The 24,037-nt window shown below is 41.5% G+C and overlaps 1 protein-coding gene across 2 annotated transcripts in view; it reads left to right on the top strand.

Moving 5' to 3' along the window:
• The window catches only part of rfx2 (regulatory factor X, 2 (influences HLA class II expression)), a 65,320-nt gene that overhangs the window by 7,271 nt on the left and 34,012 nt on the right, over positions 1-24,037 (top strand). The gene's annotated exons all lie outside the window — the stretch shown is intronic.

The raw sequence follows: 24,037 nt of genomic DNA, 5'->3' as shown, positions 1-24,037 counted from the left end.
GATATCGTGACAGAGTAATCTCTATTGTGGGCAATGGCTCACTGCCGGTGCATTTGCCAGAACTCAATCAATGTGTGTTGCTGATGGCCCATTTTATTATCAGCTTTTGAATTGTCTTAGTAGCTTTGATTCATATCTTGTTTTAAAAGCAAATAGTTGGCACTAGCAGGCAGTGTGCCTAGTATATGTAGATGTCATGACTTACTTTACAGATATGGTGTTGAGATCCAAATTGGGTTTCGTGCTTACTGAACCATCTGGTCTCTACATTTGATTATCTGACATGAATTCAGATTTTAATGAGATGCACCAAAACTCCAGTCAGAAGTCTCATGAATTCACTGAACAGAGCTGAGGCACAGAGAATATGATGAATACCTTTGGGTAGTTGTTAATGTGTGTAGGCCTACATGGAAAATATTGGTGTGGTGGTTTTCTACATGTTTTTTTTTTTTTAAGTGGCAGTACTGGGGATACGTTTTTCCTTTCATTTTACAGATGACACTTGTACAAAGTCAACGAACGAGAGGGATATTATTTAGTCTCAAGTGTCCATGTGCAGAAAAATGTGTTTTGTCTTGCAGACAGTGAGTTGTCGATACAGGCAGTGCAGTTTGTAAATCACACAGTAGGATTTTATCGCCAAGCTACTGAGAAACGGTCCCACCAGGTACAAAACTTACCCATGATTGGCTCTCAGTAGCAACATGTTAAAACTTGTTGTGAAATGAAATGCTATTCAGTGTCTCGCTCTGTCACCAGGGGCATTCTTTACATTCCACCTGGTTTGTATCGTAGCTACACAACTGCTAATTAAATCTCCTGCCACAAACAGCAGACCGGGTTCTGACATTTGCATCACAATGATGGCTCCTTCTTTCAGCTATTCAACCAGGGACAGTAGACCTCCCCCAACCTCTCCCCACTTTCTCTCTGGTTATTTACGTTTGTGGAGTTTTCTTTAGTTAAAATCCATTTTTGAAATGTGGGTGTTTTTAAAAAAATTTCAGGCTAAAGCAACAAGTGTGAAAACTTGCTTCAAAATAATGACGATGTCCTGTGAGTCATTGGGAAGAAATGTTCTTGTGAGCAGGCTACTTACTGCTTCTTTGCAGTCTGCATTTGTCTGTAGGGCTGCACTTCAGAAGCCTTTTTTAATGAGATGATTTGACAGGGAACAGGGGCAGAGGAGGCTCGCATGCCTCTCAGGTGGAAGGCTTCCTGGGCTCCGGGTAGAAAGCACTCATCAAAGACTATTCTCACTATGAGATATTCTTTAGAGTTTTTGAGAAAATACCCTTGGCTAGACCTTTTACTGTAATGTCTCCTGCACCTTGTTCTAAGGGGTTGTAACAGAAATGATTTTTCAATCGTTTCATTCTGAACTGCAAAATAACGTTCTGAACCGGTTTGAACCAAAGGGAAAAAAGTACAGCTTTATGTTGTTCCTTTTTAAACCTCAATGTTTTTTGTACATGTAGCTCGACAATAAATTACTTCACCAATCAGTGCAAATAGAGCAGCTTGCAATGGAGCGGGCAAGCAAGCTTGGATGGACAGACAAGTGTGGTATTTTATAATAACCATAACTAGCATTGAAAAAGTTTATACATTTTTCTCAAAAAAATCGGTCCCTAATTTCTGACTCCTGCTTGTAACGTTAGCAGGGCGGGTCTGAACAAATGCCTTTAACATAATTAAATGGTTTTCATGCTTTTAAAATAATGGTTCTGTTCTGCAACAGTTTTCGGTTCTGTTCCCTGAACCAGTTCCAACCTCTGCTATGTAGGCCGAAAAGCAATCTAGCCATGGTTCAGCTATTTGACTGAGATTAGCATTCAGCTAACTAACTTAGCTAGTAAGTTAGCAGCAGTAAGCTAGTAGTATGTGAGGAGAATGCAGATAATTTGTTTAGTTTGCTATCTAGCTCTGTATAATATGAATGATAAAATTACTGTACTTGTTATATTTGTCTGAAGGGGGAAAGGTAAATTTTATGCTTAAGTTACTTAATTTAAGAAAATGTTGTTAGCTAGCTATAGTAGTAGCTGTGCCACCTTGTCTGTGTTATTGTATTGCGGGGGGGGTTTACTGTTGCCTTGTTCAAGAGTAAAAGGGTTTTGTTATATCAAGAGTGTAATATGGATGGTAGATGGAACATTTGCTCGCATAGTTGAATAGGTTGCATGTTTACTGTCTAGAGACTACTGTGATATTTAAGGCACATTTGTGCTTTGGAGCGAGTACATTGACAAGCCCCCGAACCCTCTCTCGGCATGTGACATTCCATTGCTAATGTAAATAGCAAAGTTTATGTACATATTATGTCAATTGATATTTAGTTGCTTCAACTCTTCAGTCTAAATCAACCCAAATTGTCATTCAGACAAATTGCCACATTTCCTTCCTCTGACTACATCAACCATTTTTCAAATATTATTATTTACCAATATCAGGTTGTCATGGAGATGTAGTAACAACAGAGATGTTTCTCTATTCAGAGAATGTCCTGACTGGCTGGGGCTTTCTTCTAACCTGATGTTAATAATCACGTTTGAACAGGCTCCAGACACACAGATTCAACGCCCACATGCTCACACTGAGTCCTTGTACAAATGATGACACACCCTTTGTGCCTGACTAAAACAGCCTGTAAATAACTGCCGGGATAGTATTTGGCAACTTAGCACTCACAGAGATTGTCACCTTATGATGTTGTGTTGTAAGGATAAATAAAAACTGGTTGAGTCACAGCCGTCTGATAGAAGAGGTCCTCATACCAACCATTGCATGAGAAACCGTTTGTACGTTTAATGGGAAACAGTTTACTGGGTGACTCATTGGTTTGTTTTATTGCAGTGCTTGTGAATGCATTTGCTCAATTGCTGTGTGTCATGTCTGTGTGGAGTGAATCCACTGGTAAGGAAATGGAGATAACCTGCTACTTGATTTCAGAGACAAGGGTGCTAGCTGAAGGCACTACCTCTGCCAGCTACGGAGGTCATCTCAGCTATCTCTCTGGAAAAAATAATCCACAGCTGAAAAGAGATCTGAAATGCACTTTGTCTGTTTGACTGCTCTCAGCCTTTCTTCTACGGGCAGGTACTGCTTGTACGTCTTGGAACGTGAAAATATAATATGCACATCTGGAAAGGAAGCTAATGTGGCTTTATATTTAGATATTCCTGGGATATGATTATGAAAAGTCATAGTCCATGGTGTTCCGTGATAGTGTTGGAATTTCACTGGGCCTGATGTTCATTAGGAGTGGTTGGAAATCAGCTGTAAACCCTTGAATTAAATCTGGTCTTAAATCACAGCTGCAAGATTAGTCAACCTACCTCCATGGATATGGCTTAGGTTTTAGGACCAGGTTAACATGAAGTGCATTCCATGGCGTAGGGCTGGCTGGTATACAGTATTTAACGATATGCCGGTATTAATGCACAGACCGGTTTGGGATTTTACTTCACCTTCTATAACGGTATTTACATTTTAGTAATTTAGCAGAAGCTCTTATCCAGAGAGACTTACTGTGGTGAGTCTGTACATTTTTCATACTTTTGAATGTCATGTTTGTTAAACGTGATACGCCGTGTGTAACGTCCATTTAAAACATTTTTTTTTTACTTTGCTACTTGAGTCATCTCTCTCTCCATGCCGCTTTCCACACAGACCTATTCCCACACCCCGTCACTCAAGGAGCGCTTTTGTTCCTATGATCAAGAGACATTTGCGTTCAGTCTGCATGGTCAATGCAACAATGCAATGTTGATGCTGTTTTTACCTTGCTTCTTAATATAAATCCACTAGTGTTCTATTTAAGTGATAATGCCAGATAAGCCAGTGTATGGAGGATATATTGGCATGGGTGTTATGCCCGAGACTATGTCGAGGGCTGGCAAACTGTGCCAATATATCCTCCATACACCGGCTTCTCTGGCATTATCACTTTTATAAAATGGTTTACAAACATATTCAATTAATGATTGACATATTTTCATAAATGTTTTGATTTAATTTATTCATACTATTTCATCCTTCCACAAGATATATTCCCGACACACATCTAGGGCTGCTACCCAAGCCGGCTTGTCATTAGTTTTGTTGCTAGAGACTTTTTGTGCTGTATCTATTCCAGTCATTCGTTCTAAATGTTCCATTGCCACACTGGCTGGCAACATTCTTATCGCTTGCTAGCTAGCTAACTTACAGCTACTGTTGTTTTTTGACGTTACTGTATTTGTTTACGCTGTTTTCTAGTTACTTTTATTTCCAAAACAATTAGCTAATGAGGCGCGATTTCACCTGGCATAGAAAATGTGCTCACTCATCAGGAGTGACACTGTTGTTCAGAGGAGCTGACCAACAACACAGCTAACACAATCACTTCAAACTGAAGCTGGAAAGACTGCAAACTAGCTGCACCATTTTAAATTAGACCTTTATTCAATTGACATTTTCTTTGTATATATCCATAAAATATGATGCCAACTGATTCATGATTTCGACTGGCTGAGAAACGCTGCCTGTCTGTCTCGTCACGTTCATTACTATGGGACAGCTGGAGATCGAATTTGAAAATTGAAACAATGTTGCGAATGTCTGAGAGACAGATGGCAAGGTTTATACAAATCTCTGCTGTTAAACTAAATATTAGTCAAAAGAAATGCGAGAATGTCTAGATGCTTTTTATAGTGGAGATTTTATCATTTGTCTGGCTGGGCTGAGACAGTGGATTGCGCAGTCAGACGGAACAGAGTAAATAGGCATTTTATCATAGATTTAGCCGGTGGTAACTTGTGGAATAGACAATGGCTACAACTAGCTATACAGCCTGATAATACCAGTGATGGTATAGACCTACTGTTGCACAAAAATGAAGCATGTATCTTCTAAACCAGAGGGATACACGAAGAAAGAATATTTTAGCTACATGAAGTAGCTAAGAGAACATTCAATTTAGTCAAAGATTATAGGGTCCCCCTAGGGACTTGTCAAGTTCCTATCCTATCACATTAACTGCTCCCTTCATTTGTTGTCAAACACTGTATTTTAGTGCCCACTATTTATATTCTTTCTATTTCCATGATTCCAACAGTTCACCAAGTATTTCCGTCTAATTCCCACGTCAAATTGCAACATTTGGTTAAAAATAAGGCCTAGATTGTTTGCCCATATCTTGCAGACCTTTGTGGAAGAGTGGAAATGATCTCAAATGAGTGCAGGAAATGCAGAAATGCAGAAATGTATGGAAAAATGCTGAAACGTTTATAAAAAAATATACAAAAAAAGTTGAATTGAACAGTCTAAAACAATAAGAATGGAGAACAAGTTGAATTGAACAGTCTAAAACAATAAGAATGGAGAACAAGTTGAATTGAACCGTCTAAAACAATAAGAATGGAGAACAAGTTGAATTGAACCGTCTAAAACAATAAGAATGGAGAACAAGTTGAATTGAACCGTCTAAAACAATAAGAATGGAGAACAAGTTGAATTGAACCGTCTAAAACAATAAGAATGGAGAACAAGTTGAATTGAACCGTCTAAAACAATAAGAATGGAGAACAAGTTGAATTGAACCGTCTAAAACAATAAGAATGGAGAACAAGTTGAATTGAACCGTCTAAAACAATAAGAATGGAGAACAAGTTGCCACCCTAGGGTCATGCAATACCCATAAAGCAAATTTGTAACTCTAGTTATTCAAAAACATAATGCCTTCATCTGATAAAAAATACTGTCATATGATATTTTGGCCATATCGCCCTGCCCTATCAAGTGGTTGAAAGCGCAATATTGGGAGGCGAGTCCTGAAACAGTTCCTCCTACAGTTTAGGGCAGTGTTCTCCAACTGATGGCCAGCTGGCTAAATTTGGCCCGTATGTGGTTTTATTTGGCCCCCCATGTTATCTGCGCAAATAAAATATGCGTGTGATTTAGATTTTGGGACATCTGTTTCCAAGTATTCACATGCACAATAGAGACTATTTCGTACACAAACGTAGGCAAGGTTTGATATGTTGTTTTTGTCAAATATTATATCTGTTTGGGATTCTTGTGGTCAATTTGCAGTTTATTAATTATTTGTCATTTTGTTCTGGCAACCAGCCCACGGATGAATCTAGATGATCATCCCTGGTTTAGGGAAAGTCTGGACTTAAGCTAAACCTCATGAGCCATAGCCCACTCCATGTTCTTAGTCATGGATTGTTTTGATTAAATGTGATCCATCTATGATGATACCATGCAAAAGGTCATGTTTTTCTTTGCATTATCAAAGGGAAAGCTGCTCAGCTAGTGTAGTAAGAAAGCAGAGGAAGATTTCTAACGAAAGCACATGTAATGTGGAGAATATTTCTCATGACAGAGTAGCTATAGTTGAGTTTCTTTTGCCAGTATGGTCTTTGCATCATTCTGTGTATGATTCTTTTAAGTTGCCGTTTTGGCCTCGTCTTTTTAGACACTCAAATGAAAACGAGTCTATTCTGAAATACTTGAAAAGAGGTGTCTACAATGCACACTTTACCCATTTACTAGTTCAGTCATACTGGCTAGGTTATGTCTTGGAAAGAGTCTACATTTGTCAAATTCTAAATGGTAATTTAAGGCAACATAGGAGCTACAAAGCAGTTCTATTGTTTGCATTATGTTAATTATTATAGGAATGCCTTATGTTGTGGTTTCATCTGATGCCCACAATAGGCTGGTGTACAGTGCATTCGGCAAGTATTCATACCCCTGGACTTTTCCCACATTTTTGTTACATTTTAGAATAAGGCTGTAATGTATTACATTTTTTTTCTTTTTCTCATCAATCTACACACACTACCCCGTAATGACAAAGCACAAACAGGTTTTAGAAATGTTTGTTTGCTAATTTATAAAAAATAAAAATCACATTTACATAATTATTCAGACCCTTTACTCAGAACCTTTTGGCAGAAATGTTGAAGCACCTTTGGCAGCAATTACAGCCCAGAGTCTTCTTGGGTGTGACGCTACAAGCTTGGCACACCTGTATTAGGAGAGTTTCTCCCATTCTTCTCTGTAGATCCTCTCAAGCTTTGTCAGGTTGGATGGGGAGTGTAGCTGCACAGCTATTTTCAGGTCTCTCCAGAGATGTTTGATAGGGCTCTGGCTGGGCCACTCAAGGACATTGTGACAGGTTCCGAAGAAACTCCTTCATTGTCTTGTCTGTGTGCGTAAGGCCGTTGTCCTGTTGGAAGGTGAACCTTCGCCCCAGTCTGAAGTCCTGAGCTCTCTGGAGCAGGTTTTCATCAAGTATCTCTCTCTGTACTTTGCTCTGTTCATCTTTCCCTATCCTGAATAGTCTCCCAGTCACTGCTGCTGAAAAACATCCCCATAGCATGATGCTACCACCAGCATGCTTAACCATAGGGATGGGTGCCAGCTTTCCTCCAGACGTGACGCTTGGCATTCAGGCCAAAGAGTTCATCAGACCAGAGAATCTTGTTTAGGTGCCTTTTGGCAAACTCCAAGCGGCCTGTAATGTATGTGCCTTTTACTGAGGAGTGGCTTCCGTCTGGCCACTCTACCATAAAGGCCTGGTTGGTGGAGTGCTGCAGCGATGGTTGTCCTTCTGGAAGGTTCTCCCATCTCCACAGAGGAGCTGTGTCAGTGACCATCAGGTTCTTGGTCCCCTCCCTGACCAAATCCCTTCTCCCCCGTAGTGCTCAGTTTGGCCTGGTGGCCAGCTCTAGGAATAGTCTTGGTGGTTACAAACTTCTTCCATTTAAGAATGATGGAGGCCACTGTGTTCTTGGGGACCTTCAATGCTGCAGAAATGTTTTGGTACCCTTCCCCTGATCTGTGCCTCGACACAATCCTGTCTCGGAGCTCTACGGACAATTCCTTCACCTCATGGCTTGGTTTTTGTTCTGACATGCACTGTCAACTGTGGGACATTTATATAGACAGGCGTGTGTTCCTTTCCAAATCATGTCCAATCAATTGAACTTACCGCAAGTGGACCCCAATCAAGTTCTAGAAACATCTCAAGGATGATTAATGGAAACACCTGAGCTCCATTTTGAGTCTCTTAGCAAAGGGTCCTGAATACTTATGTAAATAAGGTGTTTTATTTTTAATACACTTGCAAAAAATTCTAAACCTGTTTTTGCTTTGTCATTACGGGGTATTGTGTATAGGTTGCTGAGGAATTTGTTCTATTTATTTACTTTTAGAATAAAGCTGTAACGTAACAATGTGGAATAAGTCAAGGGGTCTGAATACTTTTCGGCGGCACTGGATTTGTCTGTGCTGATAATGGCACCAACTCCATGGCATGAAATTATTTTTTTGTTGAACATTGTAAATAATTGAATTATTATTATTTTTTGCAGACATTGACTTGGTAAATATGCATTGATGAGCGTCACTTAGGGAAGTTTAATTTGTTTTTGTCTATGCTATATGCGTTTGTCTAGCCTATATAAAACTGTCTCAATTCTAGCTGCCAGGTGGGAACAGGTGTTTTTTTTTTTTTTCATTTCAGAAAGTTTTTCTATCTCGATGGGCTACAAGGTGGCATGAAAACAAAGACCTGGTGTTCCCTCAACTCTCATCACCCCTGCTGGGAAAAACAGGAGATAAATGTTCATTAACGAGAGAGACACCGACATGCAACAGATTAGTTCCTCCCTGCCCTTCTGGTTTGTTTTCCAGCAGGTTGACTTCTCTGAACTGTACTTTCTTATTCTCTAATTCAGTATTATTCAGTTTAGGGGTGGATGTAAACGGGGATGGGAGGTGGTGGAAATCTGGAAAGGGTTACAGAGGTGGGGGTGGTTGGGGGAGGTGTGTGGGTGAACAGTCTCTATGGCAACCATTTCATAATTCTTGGTCTGTCATGCCTGCGCTCCACGTTATGACGGATGGTGTTGACGGGCTGTGGGCTGTAGTGGTGACCAGAGGTGGAATCTGGGAAAGAGTGGATCCGTGGCTGGTTTAGCGGCCCCTCTGTTAGCTGTCCAGGTCCCCTCTCCCTCCAGCCTCACCATCTGCAGACCCCAATAGCTGCTTTGATTGGATTAGCAATGAATTAATGAGACAGGCTTGAACAGCCTATGTCGTGGAAATCTCTTATCATATCTTAATTCTCTTTTTTTTGTGTGAGTGCAGCGCCTGTGTGCTATCCTTATGGGTTTTTTAATAGAATCAAAAAGGCGCCAACCTGGGTTTCTTACAATGGGGATGGCTATTGGAATGGTTACCCAATAAAGATTACATTGATTGAACTCTCTTCAGAGTAGAAATGCATGTATGGAAAGCCTGTTCCTTCTCGAAGTATATTTATATGTTATATAACTGAACGAATAGGCTAGGGATCGGGGGTGGGTGTGGGGGCAGGATATGGTGAACAGAGGACTCTTGGAAAAAACAGTGCACAGACACAGGGCTAGCTGGCAATACAAGCAGTAATGTACAAATGTCCCCCATAAACAGGACTTTAATGGCATCAAGTGTCTGTGTTATTGCCTGGTTGTTTCAACTTCCGACGTACACTAAAAGCCTCCGGAGTCGGACTAGTCTGCTCTCCTCTCCAAGGTGCTCATGTCTCCTTTCTGCTGCATGGATTAGGAAAGTTAGAAGTCATTTGTGCTTGTTTTTCAAAGTAATTGTTTTTGAAGTGTAGAGGTGTAAACCAAGCTTAGAGGATTGGCTGTTGCCATTCTGTTGACTTAAACATTCCTCCTTTATTTGACCACTGAGTGCATAAAAACACTACATTCTGCCTTCAGTCAAGTTGAAACCAGCATGGAGTTAACATTTTTATATAATCTTTCCTCTGCATGGTATTGGAATTAGCCTGCCCTCTGTCTTCCCCCTAGTGTCTGAAATTAATAGCTTATGTATTTATTGTTGTAAGTTTCTGCTTAGTGTGAGAGAGGGATCAGTTGGGGGATGGCATTGTTTGGTTTGGGAAGTATTCGGTTGGTTGCATAGCAACAGGCTCCTGGAAACGGGAGTGGACGGTGTTGCCACTAGCAACCGTTGTTGCTCTGCAAACAATGTGGGCCAGTGCAAACAAGAGCCAAGACTGGGCTCCTGTTTTTAATTGAACATCTGTATGTGTTTTTCTCTGAGTGCTGTTCTAAGTTAGATTTGTCAGTGACAGATGTTTAAATCTTGTCCAGATTTTCATACCAAATAGCAGGTATGACTTTATAGAACTGCACGTTTAATTTTAGACTAAAATGGTGAAGTTCTTCATATTTCCCTCACAACTTGGTTGACTCTTTAACAGAGGGAAATTGGTCCACTCACACAATTGTCTTAATTGCTCATTTGTGATTTGCTTGAGTGAAAACCGGCTCCTTTTGTAGGGGTTTGTGTGTGAAGTTGTCTTGGGGCTGCGAGGAGAGAGGCTGTTTTAAAGTGCAGCCCGTTTATCGTTGGGTTCTACAGTGGTGTGCTGGGGCTCCCGCTGTGTTCCCCCTTTGTGCCGCTCATAGCAGCTGGTGGGGAATTTGTGTGGCTTTTAACCTTTACTTGGGGCTCAGATCATATTGGCTGCCTGCCTGCACTTTCTCCCTTCTCCAGTCCAACGCATGGCGCACTTCACCACTCCTACCAAAGCTCCCATTTAATTGAGCTTTATGCATGAAAACCTAAAGGACAAAGCCTAGGTTTATGAGCCGCTACACCACCCAACCGTTCCCTGTCCCTCCCTTCATTGCATAATATCCGTGCTAAGGAAAGTCCAAAGATAACTGCAGGGATTCTTACCAGTGTATTTATAACTCAACTGACACCTCACAAAGTATTTCCCTTTAAAACATTTGACCGCTGGAGCTTTATATACAAATGTTTTCCTTTTTAAATCAATACTGCTATTATTTGCTTTGCCACAAGGAATAATGTAAGAAATAGACAAAGGAGGATGGTCCTTCTCTAGGGTCTACTCTGGGCCCTTACAGAATGGTGTTCAGTTAGCCTCTGACAAATACTTGCGCAGCCCCCTCTGGGCCATCTCATGTGACGGTTGTTTGTGACTGTTTAGAGAGGTTACACCGAGATGGATTTGGCTTTGTCGTCTCAAACAGCTTTTATATTGAGTGAGTCCCTATTTGATCAATGGTTAGACAACGATTGACACATGCCAGCCTAAAGTGATTGAAGAATTTCAACATTAGCTCCACCATTGAGGCTATTACTCATCTAGACAGCCGATCCTCTTGTGTGGAAAATGTCAGTGGCAAACCCAGCTCTGGTTGTCCATGCCTATGATTGTGAAATGTTATTTTTCACAACAATGTTTCACCATTTTGTTTGATTAGCTTATGTATGGTGTTGCTCACAATTGTTTTCATGGCCTAATGTTAATCTATTATTTGCCATCAGTCTTTAACTTGGTGTACAGCTCTAAAGCAATTTTCCACCATAATTATAAGCAATCTGCAGTTTACATTCACTCACTGTTGAACGCTATTAGAACGAGTCTCTTATGTGTCAAAAATGGATTTGTAAGAAATACTGGCATTTAAAGTGCTGGGGGTGTTTGAGCAGAGGAAGAGCTGAACAGCACCTGTTGCCCACCCACTATCTTGATTTAAATGATGATTAATGACTGTCTAATCAAACAGTATTAAAAGCAGCCTGTTAATGAAGACTGTAAGCTAGTCATGCAAGCAAGCAGTGTTACTGTTTACATATGAGCTTTGATTATGGTAGATATGATAAAGCTTTGTATTATTTTCCTGTGTATTGAAGGGGCTTTTACTGCTGTAATTGTATATGTAGGGAGTGGTTTAAATGATTTTCCTTATTCAGCCTGTCTGCCTGGTATGGTGTCCTTGTTTTAAAAGTGGCACTGACAGTGTTTTAACTACATTGCAGATATGAAACACTCATGTCAGTCAAAAATACCAAATTCCTAGTATATGCTACAAAACCAGCATTTATAAGAGGTTTTAAAAATCGGTTATTGTTGGCAGAGTAGATGGATGCAGTTCAATGCATGAATAATATAATTCACCAATCCATTTCTTGGTAGTACAACAACTATCTGTTTAATTCATAGTTTACATCCTCCACCCTTTTGGGATGCACTGTTTCAGTTTTAATGACTCTTTTTTACAAAAATGGATGAATGTAACTAAGGTTGGAAATGTCAATATAATCAAATTAGCAAGGTCAATATAATCAAATTAGCAAGGTCAATATAATCAAATTAGCAAGGGCAATGATCACAAGTCGGTCATAATGTGGCTAATAGGCTAGCATATCAATTTATGTAGGTATTTAGCTAGCTAAAAACAGAGCCTAACGCTAGCTAGCTGCTGCCATGTCATTGGAGCAGTGGGTGAGTGACCAACTTTTTCCCCGCATATTGTTTTTTGATGGCTAGAGATGCAGGTATCGTTTGGTTAGTTAGTTAGCAATAAATGTGAAGTGCTTTCCTAGCTAGCTATCTAGTTAGCTATACTGAACTTTAACGACTGTTATCCACTTAGCATATCTCTTGCGTTTTGTAAATTCACTCAGACTGTCTACTCTAAATAACTGATGAATTTATGAACGTGCAACACTCGCTGAATATGACCGGTGTCAGTAAACGTTGGCAAACCGAGTAATTACATTGTTGCCAGCAGCACAGTTAGTCACTAACGCTCTAGTTAACGTTAATGACTACATAATGTAAACAGCCTAACCAGCTTTGCTAGGGCATGTAAAATGGTCAGAGTGAGGTGTTCTCTCATTTGTCTGGAAGTAGCTAGCCAACTTTAACCAGTTAGCTTGGGGATTGACTGCCGTTGTGAGGAACGCTCAGATTAACCTTACTTCTCGCCCAGAGCATCCACTCTCTATAGTGCAGTGTACGCTCTGAATTTTTGAACGACCCAGAGTGCACTTTGAACGCATCCTTTAGTTGTCAATCAAATGTATTTGGCGTCAATCAAATGTATTTGGCGTCAATCAAATGAGCGGGCAGGCAAGTTCCCATTCAGTTGTCAAAACTTGGGTTGGGACAAGCCTGCATTGGCAGGCAAGCTGCAGAAGAATGAGCAGGCTACTATTCCCCATTGTTTATCCGTGCAATTTTGATGGCCAATTTAGCTGAAAAGGTTTGAGTGTTTATCTAATGTTCGCTGGTTAGATTTTTAGCTCATCTCGTTCTAGCTAGCATTAGTTGTTAATCTTGTTGTTGTGCGTAAATGAGTGTGAGCGCCTACCTTTCCATGTTTTTTGTGTTTTTCTTTAACAAGCCTTTCACTACACATGGTTAGCAGATGTTAATGCAAATGTATGTGACCAATAACTTTATTTGATCAATAGGACTGTAACATTTTCCAACTGTAAGAGGACTCCTGTGGTTTTTTTCAGAAATCCATTTATTTTGTGGCTTTGGCGAATGTGTTCTAATGATCTGCTGTTGCTACTAACTGTTAATATACAGTCTAGTTCAAAGTGAATGATGGCAGGCCTGTGTGGTAAATGGTTTATTTGTTTTGTAGCTCTAATTGGCTCTGGCACAGCGGTCTGCTTAGACTCCGGTCTTGGACGAGACAAATGTTTTTATTAGGTTGTATTTACTACAGTGTTTATTAATTGTCCAAACACGCCATAGCATTTTCACAAATAGCCTTACTCTATGTCGTTCCCAAACATTCTTTGAATTTTCTACGTTGTAGAATTATAGTGAAGACATCAACTATGAAATAACAAAGTATTTAACAAATCAAAATACATTTGACAGCTTTGCACACTCTTGGCATTCTCTCAACCAGCTTCATGAGGTAGTCACCTGGAATGCATTTCAATTAATAGGTGTGCCTTGTTAAATGTTCATTTGTGGAATTTCTTTCCTTATTGCGTTTCAGCCAATCTGTTGATGTGACAAGGTTGGGGGGTATAATACAGAGTTTTGTAAAAGACAATGTCCATATTATGGCAAGAACAGCTCAATTTAAAAAAAAAACCTTTATTTAACTAGGCAAGTCAGTTAAGAAACAAATTCTTATTTTCAATGACGGCCTAGGAACAGTGGGTTAACTACCTGTTCAGGGGCAGAACGACAGATTTGTACCTTGTCAGCTCGGGGATTTGAGCTTGCAACCTTCCGGTTACTATTTCACATGAGGTAGCTGCGTTCCTTTGCTTTTCTGAAGCAAAAATAATTCTCCGGTTGGAATATTATTGAAGTTTTATGTTAAACATCCTAAAGATTGAAGATCTTAAAGATTGATTCCATGTTTCTACGGACAGTAATGGAACTTTTTGACATTTCGTCTGCAACTAGGGAATGCGCTTCATGACTTTGGATTTGTTTACAAAACGTGCAAACAAAAGTAGCTCTTTGGACATGATGACATTATCGAACAAATCAAACATTTAATGTGGAACTGGAATTCCTGGGAGTGCATTCTGATGAAGATCATCAAAGACAAGTGTGTATTTATAATGTTATTTCTGATTTTTCTTTTGACTCCAACATGGCGGATATCTCTTGTTTTCTAAGCGCCGTTCTCAGATTATTGCATGGTTTGCTTTTTCCATAAAGCTTTTTTGAAATCTGACACAGCGGTTGCATTAAGGAGAAGTGTATCTATTTCCATGTCTAACAATTTGTATTTTCATTGACATTTATAATGAGTATTTCTGTAAAATGATGTGGCTCTCTGCAATATCACCGGATGCTTTTGGAACAAGTGAACATAATGCGCCAATGTATACTGAGATTTTTTGATATACACTGCTCAAAAAAATAAAGGGAACACTAAAATAACACATCCTAGATCTGAATGAATGAAATATTCCTTTTTAAAAACTTTTTTCTTTACATAGTTGAATGTGCTGACAACAAAATCACACAAATTATCAATGGAAATCAAATCTATCAACCCATGGAGGTCTGGATTTGGAGTCACACTCAAAATTCAAATGGAAAACCACACTACAGGCTGATCCAACTTTGATGTAATGTTCTTAAAACAAGTCAAAATGAGGCTCAGTAGTGTGTGTGTGGCCTCCACATGACTGTATGACCTCCCTACAACGCCTGGGCATGCTCCTGATGAGGTGGCGGATGGTCTCCTGAGGGATCTCCTCCCAGACCTGGACTAAAGCATCCATGATGTCCCAGATGTGCTTAATTGGATTCAGGTCTGGGGAACGGGCAGGCTAGTCCATAGCATCAATGCCTTCCTCTTGCAGGAACTGCTGACACACTCTAGCCACATGAGGTCTAGCATTGTCTTGCATTAGGAGGAACCCAGGGCCAACTGCACCAGCATATGGTCTCACAAGGGGTCTGAGGATCTCATCTAGGTACCTAATGGCAGTCAGGCTACCTCTGGCGAGCACATGGAGGGCTGTGCGGCCCCCCCAAAGAAATGCCACACCATGACTGACCCACCTCCAAACCGGTCATGCTGGAGAATGTTGCAGGCAGCAGAACGTTCCCCACAGCGTCTCCAGACTCTGTCACATGTGCTCAGTGTGAACCTGCTTTCATCTGTGAAGAGCACAGGGCGCCAGTGGCGAATTTGCCAATCTTTGTGTTCAACCCCCACCTGTGGATGTCGGGCCCTCATACCACCCTCATGGAGTCTGTTTCTGACCGTTTGAGCAGACATGCACATTTGTGGCCTGCTGGAGGTCATTTTGCAGGGCTCTGGCAGTGCTCCTCCTGCTCCTCCTTGTACAAAGGCGGAGGTAGCGGTCCTGCTGCTGGGTTGTTGCCCTCCTACGGCCTCCTCCACGTCTCCTGATGTACTGGCCTGTCTCCTGGTAGCGCCTCCATGCTCTGGACACTACGCTGACAGACACAGCAAACCTTCTTGCCACTGCTCGCATTGATGTTCCATCCTGGATGAGCAGCACTACCTGAGCCACGTGTGTGGGTTGTAGACTCCGTCTCATGCTACCACTAGAGTGAAAGCACCGCCAGCATTCAAAAGTGACCAAAACATCAGCCAGGAAGCATAGGAACTGAGAACCACTCCTTTATTGGGGGTGTCTTGCCAATTGCCTATAATTTCCACCTGTTGTCTATTCCATTTGCACAACAGCATGTGAAATGTATTGTCAATCAGTGTTGCTTCCTAAGTGGACAGTTTGATTTCACAGAAGTGTGATTGACTTGGAGTTACATTGTGTTGTTTAAGTGTTCCCTTTTATTTTTTTGAGCAATGTAAATATTAACTTTTATCGATCAAAACATACATGTATTGTGTAACATGAAGTTCTGAGTGTCATCTGATGAAGATCATCATAGGTTAGTGATTCATTTTATCTCTGTGACTCCTCTTTGGCTGGAAAAACGGGCGTGTTTTTCTGTGGCTTGGCTCTGACCTATCGTTTGTGGTGCCTTCACTGTAAAGTCTATTTGAAATCAGAGACTTTGGTGGGATTAACAACAAGATTACCTTTAAAATTGTATAAGATAAATGCATGTTTGAGGAATTTTAATTAAGATTTCTGTTTGATTTTGGCGCTCTGCACTTTCACTGGCTGTTGTCATGTCAAAAATAAATAAAAGTAACAAATGATTAAAGAGCAGCAGTAAAATTACAATAGTGAGGCTATATACAGGGGGTACCAGTACAGAATCAATGTGTGGGGGCACTGGTTAGTCGAGGAAATATGTACATGTAGGTAGAGTTATTAAAGTGACTATGCTTAGATAATAACACAGTAGCAGCAGCCTAAAGGAGGAGGGGGCGGTGCAAATAATCTTGGTCACCTCCCTTCTTGGTTACAGCCGAGACATTCCGTCCCCTCCTGGATCAGGATCCATGTTGTGTATACATATATATATTTTTTTTATAGCGCCCCATGTGTGCACATTTGGTAGTACAGAAATGGTATGAAAATCTGGATACTTCCTAACCCTAATTATTAGTTTGGAGACATGAGCATCTCGTCATTATGTACAGATCTCTAACTAAGGTAACACCAACATCTTTTTAGGGAGCTGTAATGAGGTGACCAATAATGGTTGCAATTGAGATCAGCTGTGTGCCTATGATGGTTTAAAGAGACATTAGCTTTCAATAATCTAGTGCCATTGATGGTTGCAATAGGCCGTTATTATTTTTGGTTTATTTTCCATTAGGCCACATTCTGTAGGCTAACCGTTAGCCTCTCCATTGTTACATAATGAAAGGTGTGAAAACTAATAATAGGCTGCTGTGTTTCCCTGTGTTTCCCTGGAGTTCATGAGCTGATTTGGGCCATCAGTTGATTGACAGATGTAGGCCTACTGTTGAACGATACATCAAATTTAGTATGGTAATTTGTTACACCTTCTGATAAACTGTGACAGCAAACAAAGAACAGCTTATTAAATTAATGTAAAATTAATTGCACTATTTAAGCCTGCCAGCACCGTCTTGCAGATGTCCTCCAGCACAGGTAGTTTCCAATGAAGACTGACATCAGTCTGTAGGCTGTACAATTTAAATGACGGTCTTATTCAAAGTTGATTTAATATATATCAGTGTGCTTAATTTGATAAAGTAAATGGTACTCGAGACATTGGAATAATTTTACAATTTCAATAGCATTAATGAAAATGTATTTTACAATCTAATTTCAAGTACATGTGGTGGTGAATGCGTACTAAAGACTTACAAGTGTGATGTTTCATATTTCACTCTGAAAGAAATATCAAGGAGAGTCAGGTAATTATTACAACAATATCAATCATGACACATTTCAGCATGTAGTTAAACATCACGTAGGTATTTAGGTAAGAATGTTGGTAATAAATAATCAATCAGTGCAGAACTCAATTGCCAAAGTCGACTAAATCATATTTTTCTTGCAAAAGTAAGATTTACCCTCTTGCGAACCTCTCCACTGAAGGGTATTTATTTTCTTGGCTGGTCTATTTTTCTCACCCTCGGTTGTGCCGTTACAAGCTGTAAATAAAGACACACACACACACACACACAATGTATTTCTAGTATGTGGCACAAAAAGCTTACGGAGATGATAGACTGACTGTATGACATGTGCTTTTATAGTTCTTGTCATAAAAACAGAATGGCATTTACACACACACACACACGGAGTGAAAGGGAGAGCAATGGATTGGGAGGGTGCTGCGCTGGACTGACCGGTTGACCTAGCTAACATTAGCAAGCTACATGGTTGACACTGCAGCTAGCTAGCTTGCACAACTTGCCACATTGGCTTCAGAAACCACCAGAAGGTTGTTTGCCACAGAGAGCGTTTTGATTCAAATCTAATTTTATTTGTCACATGCGCCGAATACAGTGAAATGCTTACTTACAAGCCCTTAACCAACAATGAAGTAAAAAATAGATCAATAAAAGTAACAAGTACTTAAAGAGCAGCAGTAAAATAACAATAGCGAGGCTATATACAGGGGGTACCGGTACAGTCAATGTGCGTGGCCACCAGTTAGTCGAGGTAATTGCGGTACTGTAATATGTAGGTAGAGGTAAAGTGACTATGCATAGATATTATAGTAGCAGCAGTATAAAGGGGGAGGGGAGCAGCAATACAAATAGTCTGGGTAGCCATTTGATTATCTGTTCAGGGGTCTTATGGCTTGGGGGTAGAAGCTGTTAAGGAGCCTTTTGGACCTAGACTTGATGCTCTGGTACCACTTGCCGTTCGGTAGCAGAGAAGAGTCTATGACCATTTTTAGGGCTTTCCTCTGACACCGCCTGGTATAGAGGTCCTGGATGGCAGGAAGCTTGGCCCCAGCGATATACGCACTACCCTCTGTGTAGTACCTTGTGGTCAGAGGCCGAGCAGTTGCCATACCAGGCAGTGATGCATACAGCTGGCATGCTCAGTCCTCCTTTTCCTGTAGTCCACAATCATCTCCTTTGTCTTGGTGACGTTTGAGGGTGAGGTTGTTGTCCTGGCACAACACGGCCAGGTCCCTGACATCGTTTTCGGTGATCAGGCCTACTGCTGTTGTCGTCTTTTATTTTTTTATTTCACCTTTATTTAAGCAGGTAGGGCTAGTTGAGAACAAGTTCTCATTTGCAACTGCGACCTGGCCAAGATAAAGCATAGCAGTGTGAACAGACAACAGAGTTACACATGGAGTAAACAATTAACAAGTCAATAACACAGTAGGAAAAAAAGGGGAGTCTATATACATTGTGTGCAAAAGGCATGAGGTAGGTGAATAATTACAATTTTGCAGATTAACACTGGAGTGATAAATGATCAGATGGTCATGTACAGGTAGAGATATTGTTGTGCAAAAGAGCAGAAAAGTAAATAAATAAAAACAGTATGGGGATGAGGTAGGTGAAAATGGGTGGGCTATTTACCGATAGACTATGTACAGCGGCAGCGATCGGTTAGCTGCTCAGATAGCAGATGTTTGAAGTTGGTGAGGGAGATAAGTCTCCAACTTCAGCGATTTTTGCAATTCGTTCCAGTCACAGGCAGCAGAGAACTGGAACGAAAAGGCGAGCAAATGAGGTGTTGGCTTTAGGGATAATCAGTGAGATACACCTGCTGGAGCGCGTGCTACGGATGGGTGTTGCCATCGTGACCAGTGAACTGAGATAAGGCGGAGCTTTACCTAGCATGGACTTGTAGATGACCTGGAGCCAGTGGGTCTGGCGACGAATATGTAGCGAGGGCCAGCCGACTAGAGCGTACAAGTCGCAGTGGTGGGTGGTATAAGGTGCTTTAGTGACAAAACGGATGGCACTGTGATAAACTGCATCCAGTTTGCTGAGTAGAGTGTTGGAAGCAATTTTGTAGATGACATCGCCGAAGTCGAGGATCGGTAGGATAGTCAGTTTTACTAGGGTAAGTTTGGCGGCGTGAGTGAAGGAGGCTTTGTTGCGGAATAGAAAGCAGACTCTTGATTTGATTTTCGATTGGAGATGTTTGATATGAGTCTGGAAGGAGAGTTTACAGTCTAGCCAGACACCTAGGTACTTATAGATTTCCACATATTCAAGGTCGGAACCATCCAGGGTGGTGATGCTGGTCAGGCTTGCGGGTGCAGGCAGCGAACGGTTGAAAAGCATGCATTTGGTTTTACTAGCGTTTTAAGAGCAGTTGGAGGCCACGGAAGGAGTGTTGTATGGCATTGAAGCTCGTTTGGAGGTTAGATAGCACAGTGTCCAAGGACTGGCCGGAAGTATATAGAATGGTGTCGTCTGCGTAGAGGTGGATCAGGGAATCGCCCGCAGCAAGAGCAACATCATTGATATATACAGAAAAAAGAGTCTGCCCGAGGATTGAACCCTGTGGCACCCCCATAGAGACTGCCAGAGGACTGGACAGCATGCCCTCCGATTTGACACACTGAACTCTGTCTGCAAAGTAATTGGTGAACCAGGCAAGGCAGTCATCCGAAAAACCGAGGCTCGACAAACTTAATGATGGTGTTGGAGTCGTGCTTGCCCATGCAGTCATGCGTGAACAGGGAGCACAGGAGGGGACTGAGCACGCACCCCTGGGGGGCCCCTGTGTTGAGGATCAGTGTGGTGTATGTGTTACCTACCCTTACCAGCTTCCTGCCATTTCAGGCTACAATAATCATTTACAACATTAAACAATGTCTACAGTGTGTTTCTGATCAATTTGACGTTATTTTAATGGACAATTTTATTTTTTCAAAAACAAGGACATTTCTAAGTGACCGCAAACTTTTGAACGGTGGTGTACGTACAGTCACTGTGGGGACGACGTCATTGACACACTTATTGATGAAGCCAGTGACTGATGTGGTGTACTCCTCAACGCCATCGGAAGAATCCCAGAAAAGTATTCCAGTCTGTGCAAGCAAAACAGTCGTGTAGCTTAGCATCTGACCACGTTTTATTGGTTGTCACTGGTGCTTCCTGCTTTAGTTTTTGCTTGTAAGCAGGACTCCGGAGGATAGATTTATGGTCAGATTTGCCAACTGGAGGGTAAGGGAGAGCTTTGTACGTGTCTCTGTGTGGAGTAAAGTTGGCCTAGATTTTTTTATTCAAATTTTTTTGTTTTTTCCTCTGGTTGCACATGTGCCATGCTGGTAGAAATGAGGTCAAACGGATTTAAGTTTCCCTGCATTAAAGTCCCCGGTCACTAGGAGCCTCTGGATGAGCGTTTTCCTGTTTGCTTGTGGCCATATACAGCTCATTGAGTGCAGTCCGTATTAGTACCAGCATAGGTTTGTGGTAGTAAATAGAGAGCTACGAAGAATCTATAGATGACAACTCTCTTGGTAAGTAGTGCGGTCTACAGCTTATGAGATACTTTACCTCAGGCAAGCAAACCTCGACACTTCCTTAGATTTCGTGCACCAGCTGTCGTTTACAAATATACATAGATAGCCACCCCTTGTCTTACTAGAGACGCCTGTTCTGTCCTACCGAAAAAGCATAAAACCCACCAGCTGTGTTACTCAGCCACGACTCGGTGAAACATAAGATATAGTTTTTAATGTCCTGTTGGTAGGATATACGTGCTTGCTTATTTTATTACCCAATGATTGTACGTTGGCAAATAGGCCCGATGGTAAAGGCAGATTACCCACTCGCCGTCCGATACTTACTAGGTACCCAGATTCAATCTGTTCTCCTCTACCTTTCCTGGCTGGCAAAGAACAACGATGTTGTCTCCGGTTTTGAATCTGCATTCAGATTCAGTTCTTTAAATTCATCTAAAAATGTGAAGAAAAAAAATAATATATATATATATATACTGCTCAAAAATAAAGGGAACACTTAAACAACACAATGTAACTCCAAGTCAATCACACTTCTGTGAAATCAAACTGTCCACTTAGGAAGCAACACTGATTGACAATACATTTCACATGCTGTTGTGCAAATGGAATAGACAACAGGTGGAAATTATAGGCAACTGGCAAGACACCCCCAATAAAGGAGTGGTTTGCAGGTGATAACCACAGACCACTTCTCAGTTCCTATGCTTCCTGGCTGATGTTTTGGTCACTTTTGAATGCTGGTGGTGCTTTCACTTTAGTGGTAGCATGAGACTGAGTCTACAACCCACACAAGTGGCTCAGGTAGTGCAGCTCATCCAGGATGGAACATCAATGCGAGCAGTGGCAAGAAGGTTTGCTGTGTCTGTCAGCGTAGTGTCCAGAGCATGGAGGCGCTACCAGGAGACAGGCCAGTACATCAGGAGACGTGGAGGAGGCCGTAGGAGGGCAACAACCCAGCAGCAGGACCGCTACCTCCGCCTTTGTACAAGGAGGAGCAGGAGGAGCACTGCCAGAGCCCTGCAAAATGACCTCCAGCAGGCCACAAATGTGCATGTCTGCTCAAACGGTCAGAAACAGACTCCATGAGGGTGGTATGAGGGCCCGACATCCACAGGTGGGGGTTGAACACAAAGATTGGCAAATTCGCCACTGGCGCCCTGTGCTCTTCACAGATGAAAGCAGGTTCACACTGAGCACATGTGACAGAGTCTGGAGACGCTGTGGGGAACGTTCTGCTGCCTGCAACATTCTCCAGCATGACCGGTTTGGAGGTGGGTCAGTCATGGTGTGGCATTTCTTTGGGGGGGCCGCACAGCCCTCCATGTGCTCGCCAGAGGTAGCCTGACTGCCATTAGGTACCTAGATGAGATCCTCAGACCCCTTGTGAGACCATATGCTGGTGCGGTTGGCCCTGGGTTCCTCCTAATGCAAGACAATGCTAGACCTCATGTGGCTGGAGTGTGTCAGCAGTTCCTGCAAGAGGAAGGCATTGATGCTATGGACTGGCCCGCCCGTTCCCCAGACCTGAATCCAATTGAGCACATCTGGGACATCATGTCTCGCTCCATCCACCAATGCCACGTTGCACCACAGACTGTCCAGGAGTTGGCGGATGCTTTAGTCCAGGTCTGGGAGGAGATTCCTCAGGAGACCATCCGCCACCTCATCAGGAGCATGCCCAGGCGTTGTAGGGAGGTCATACAGGCACGTGGAGGCCACACACACTACTGAGCCTAATTTTGACTTGTTTTAAGAACATTACATCAAAGTTGGATCAGCCTGTAGTGTGGTTTTCCACTTTAATTTTGAATGTGACTCCAAATCCAGACCTCCATTGGTTGATACATTTGATTTCCATTGATCATTTTTGTGTGATTTGTTGTCAGCACATTCAACTATGTAAAGAGAAAATTATTTTAAAAGGAATATTTCATTCATTCAGATCTAGGATGTGTTATTTTAGTGTTCCCTTTATTTTTTTGAGCAGTGTGTGTGTGTATATATATATATATATATATATCTCTATATATGTGTGTGTGTATATCTTTGATCAACTTGAAATTATAGTTTAAACTTCATACACTGACAGTGAATACAATATCTACCATATTGAATATATATATTTGAATATTCCATTACATTTATTAATTAATGCAATATTAATTAAATTCAGTTTTAAATCATGAAATATAAGTTTAATGTATTCAATGATCCAATTTGTCCATTACAAATTCAAAAATGTTAAATTCAGTATCATAAAACAAATTCAGAATTATGGAATTCAAATACAATTTCATTTGGTTATGAAATCACTCCATATGTATCCATGTCTGACTAATTAGGCCTAATTTGTTTTAGCTACTGATCTTCTAGAGGTGTGGTGCCTTCCCTCCTGCAAGACCCCCAACCCCTTCCCCCCCTCCTTCACCTCCCTTGCTTTGTGGCCACACTCGAAAGTTCCTGTGCATGAGCTTTATAAATAAGAGAAAGGATGAAACGGTGGGGGGAGGGAGGAGAGCGGGGCAGAGTTGGGGTTGGTCGTCATGGATTCCTCACCATAGCAACCGGCAAACGTTTACAAAGCATTGAGGAATTTCCTGATATCAGCTGGATTATTGGAGCCCCCAGAGAACGGCTCTCATTTGAAACAAACGCTGCATATCGTCAGTACCCTGGCAGGGGTAGGAGCCCCACTGCCATTTTTCTTTCTTTTTTTTCTCTTTTCTTTGGGGGGGGGGCTGTGGAAGTTTTATTTTATTTTCTATCCCTCCCTCTCCCCTCTCTTTCTCTGAAAGAGAGCCTTTGTCACTGTTTTTTTTGCTCTTCTCACTCCCTTTTGCCATG

Source organism: Oncorhynchus nerka, linkage group LG24 (genome assembly GCF_034236695.1).
Source record: "Oncorhynchus nerka isolate Pitt River linkage group LG24, Oner_Uvic_2.0, whole genome shotgun sequence".
NCBI lineage: Eukaryota > Metazoa > Chordata > Actinopteri > Salmoniformes > Salmonidae > Oncorhynchus > Oncorhynchus nerka.
Note: the sequence above shows the minus strand (reverse complement) of the source record. Positions and strands in the feature narration are given on the sequence as shown.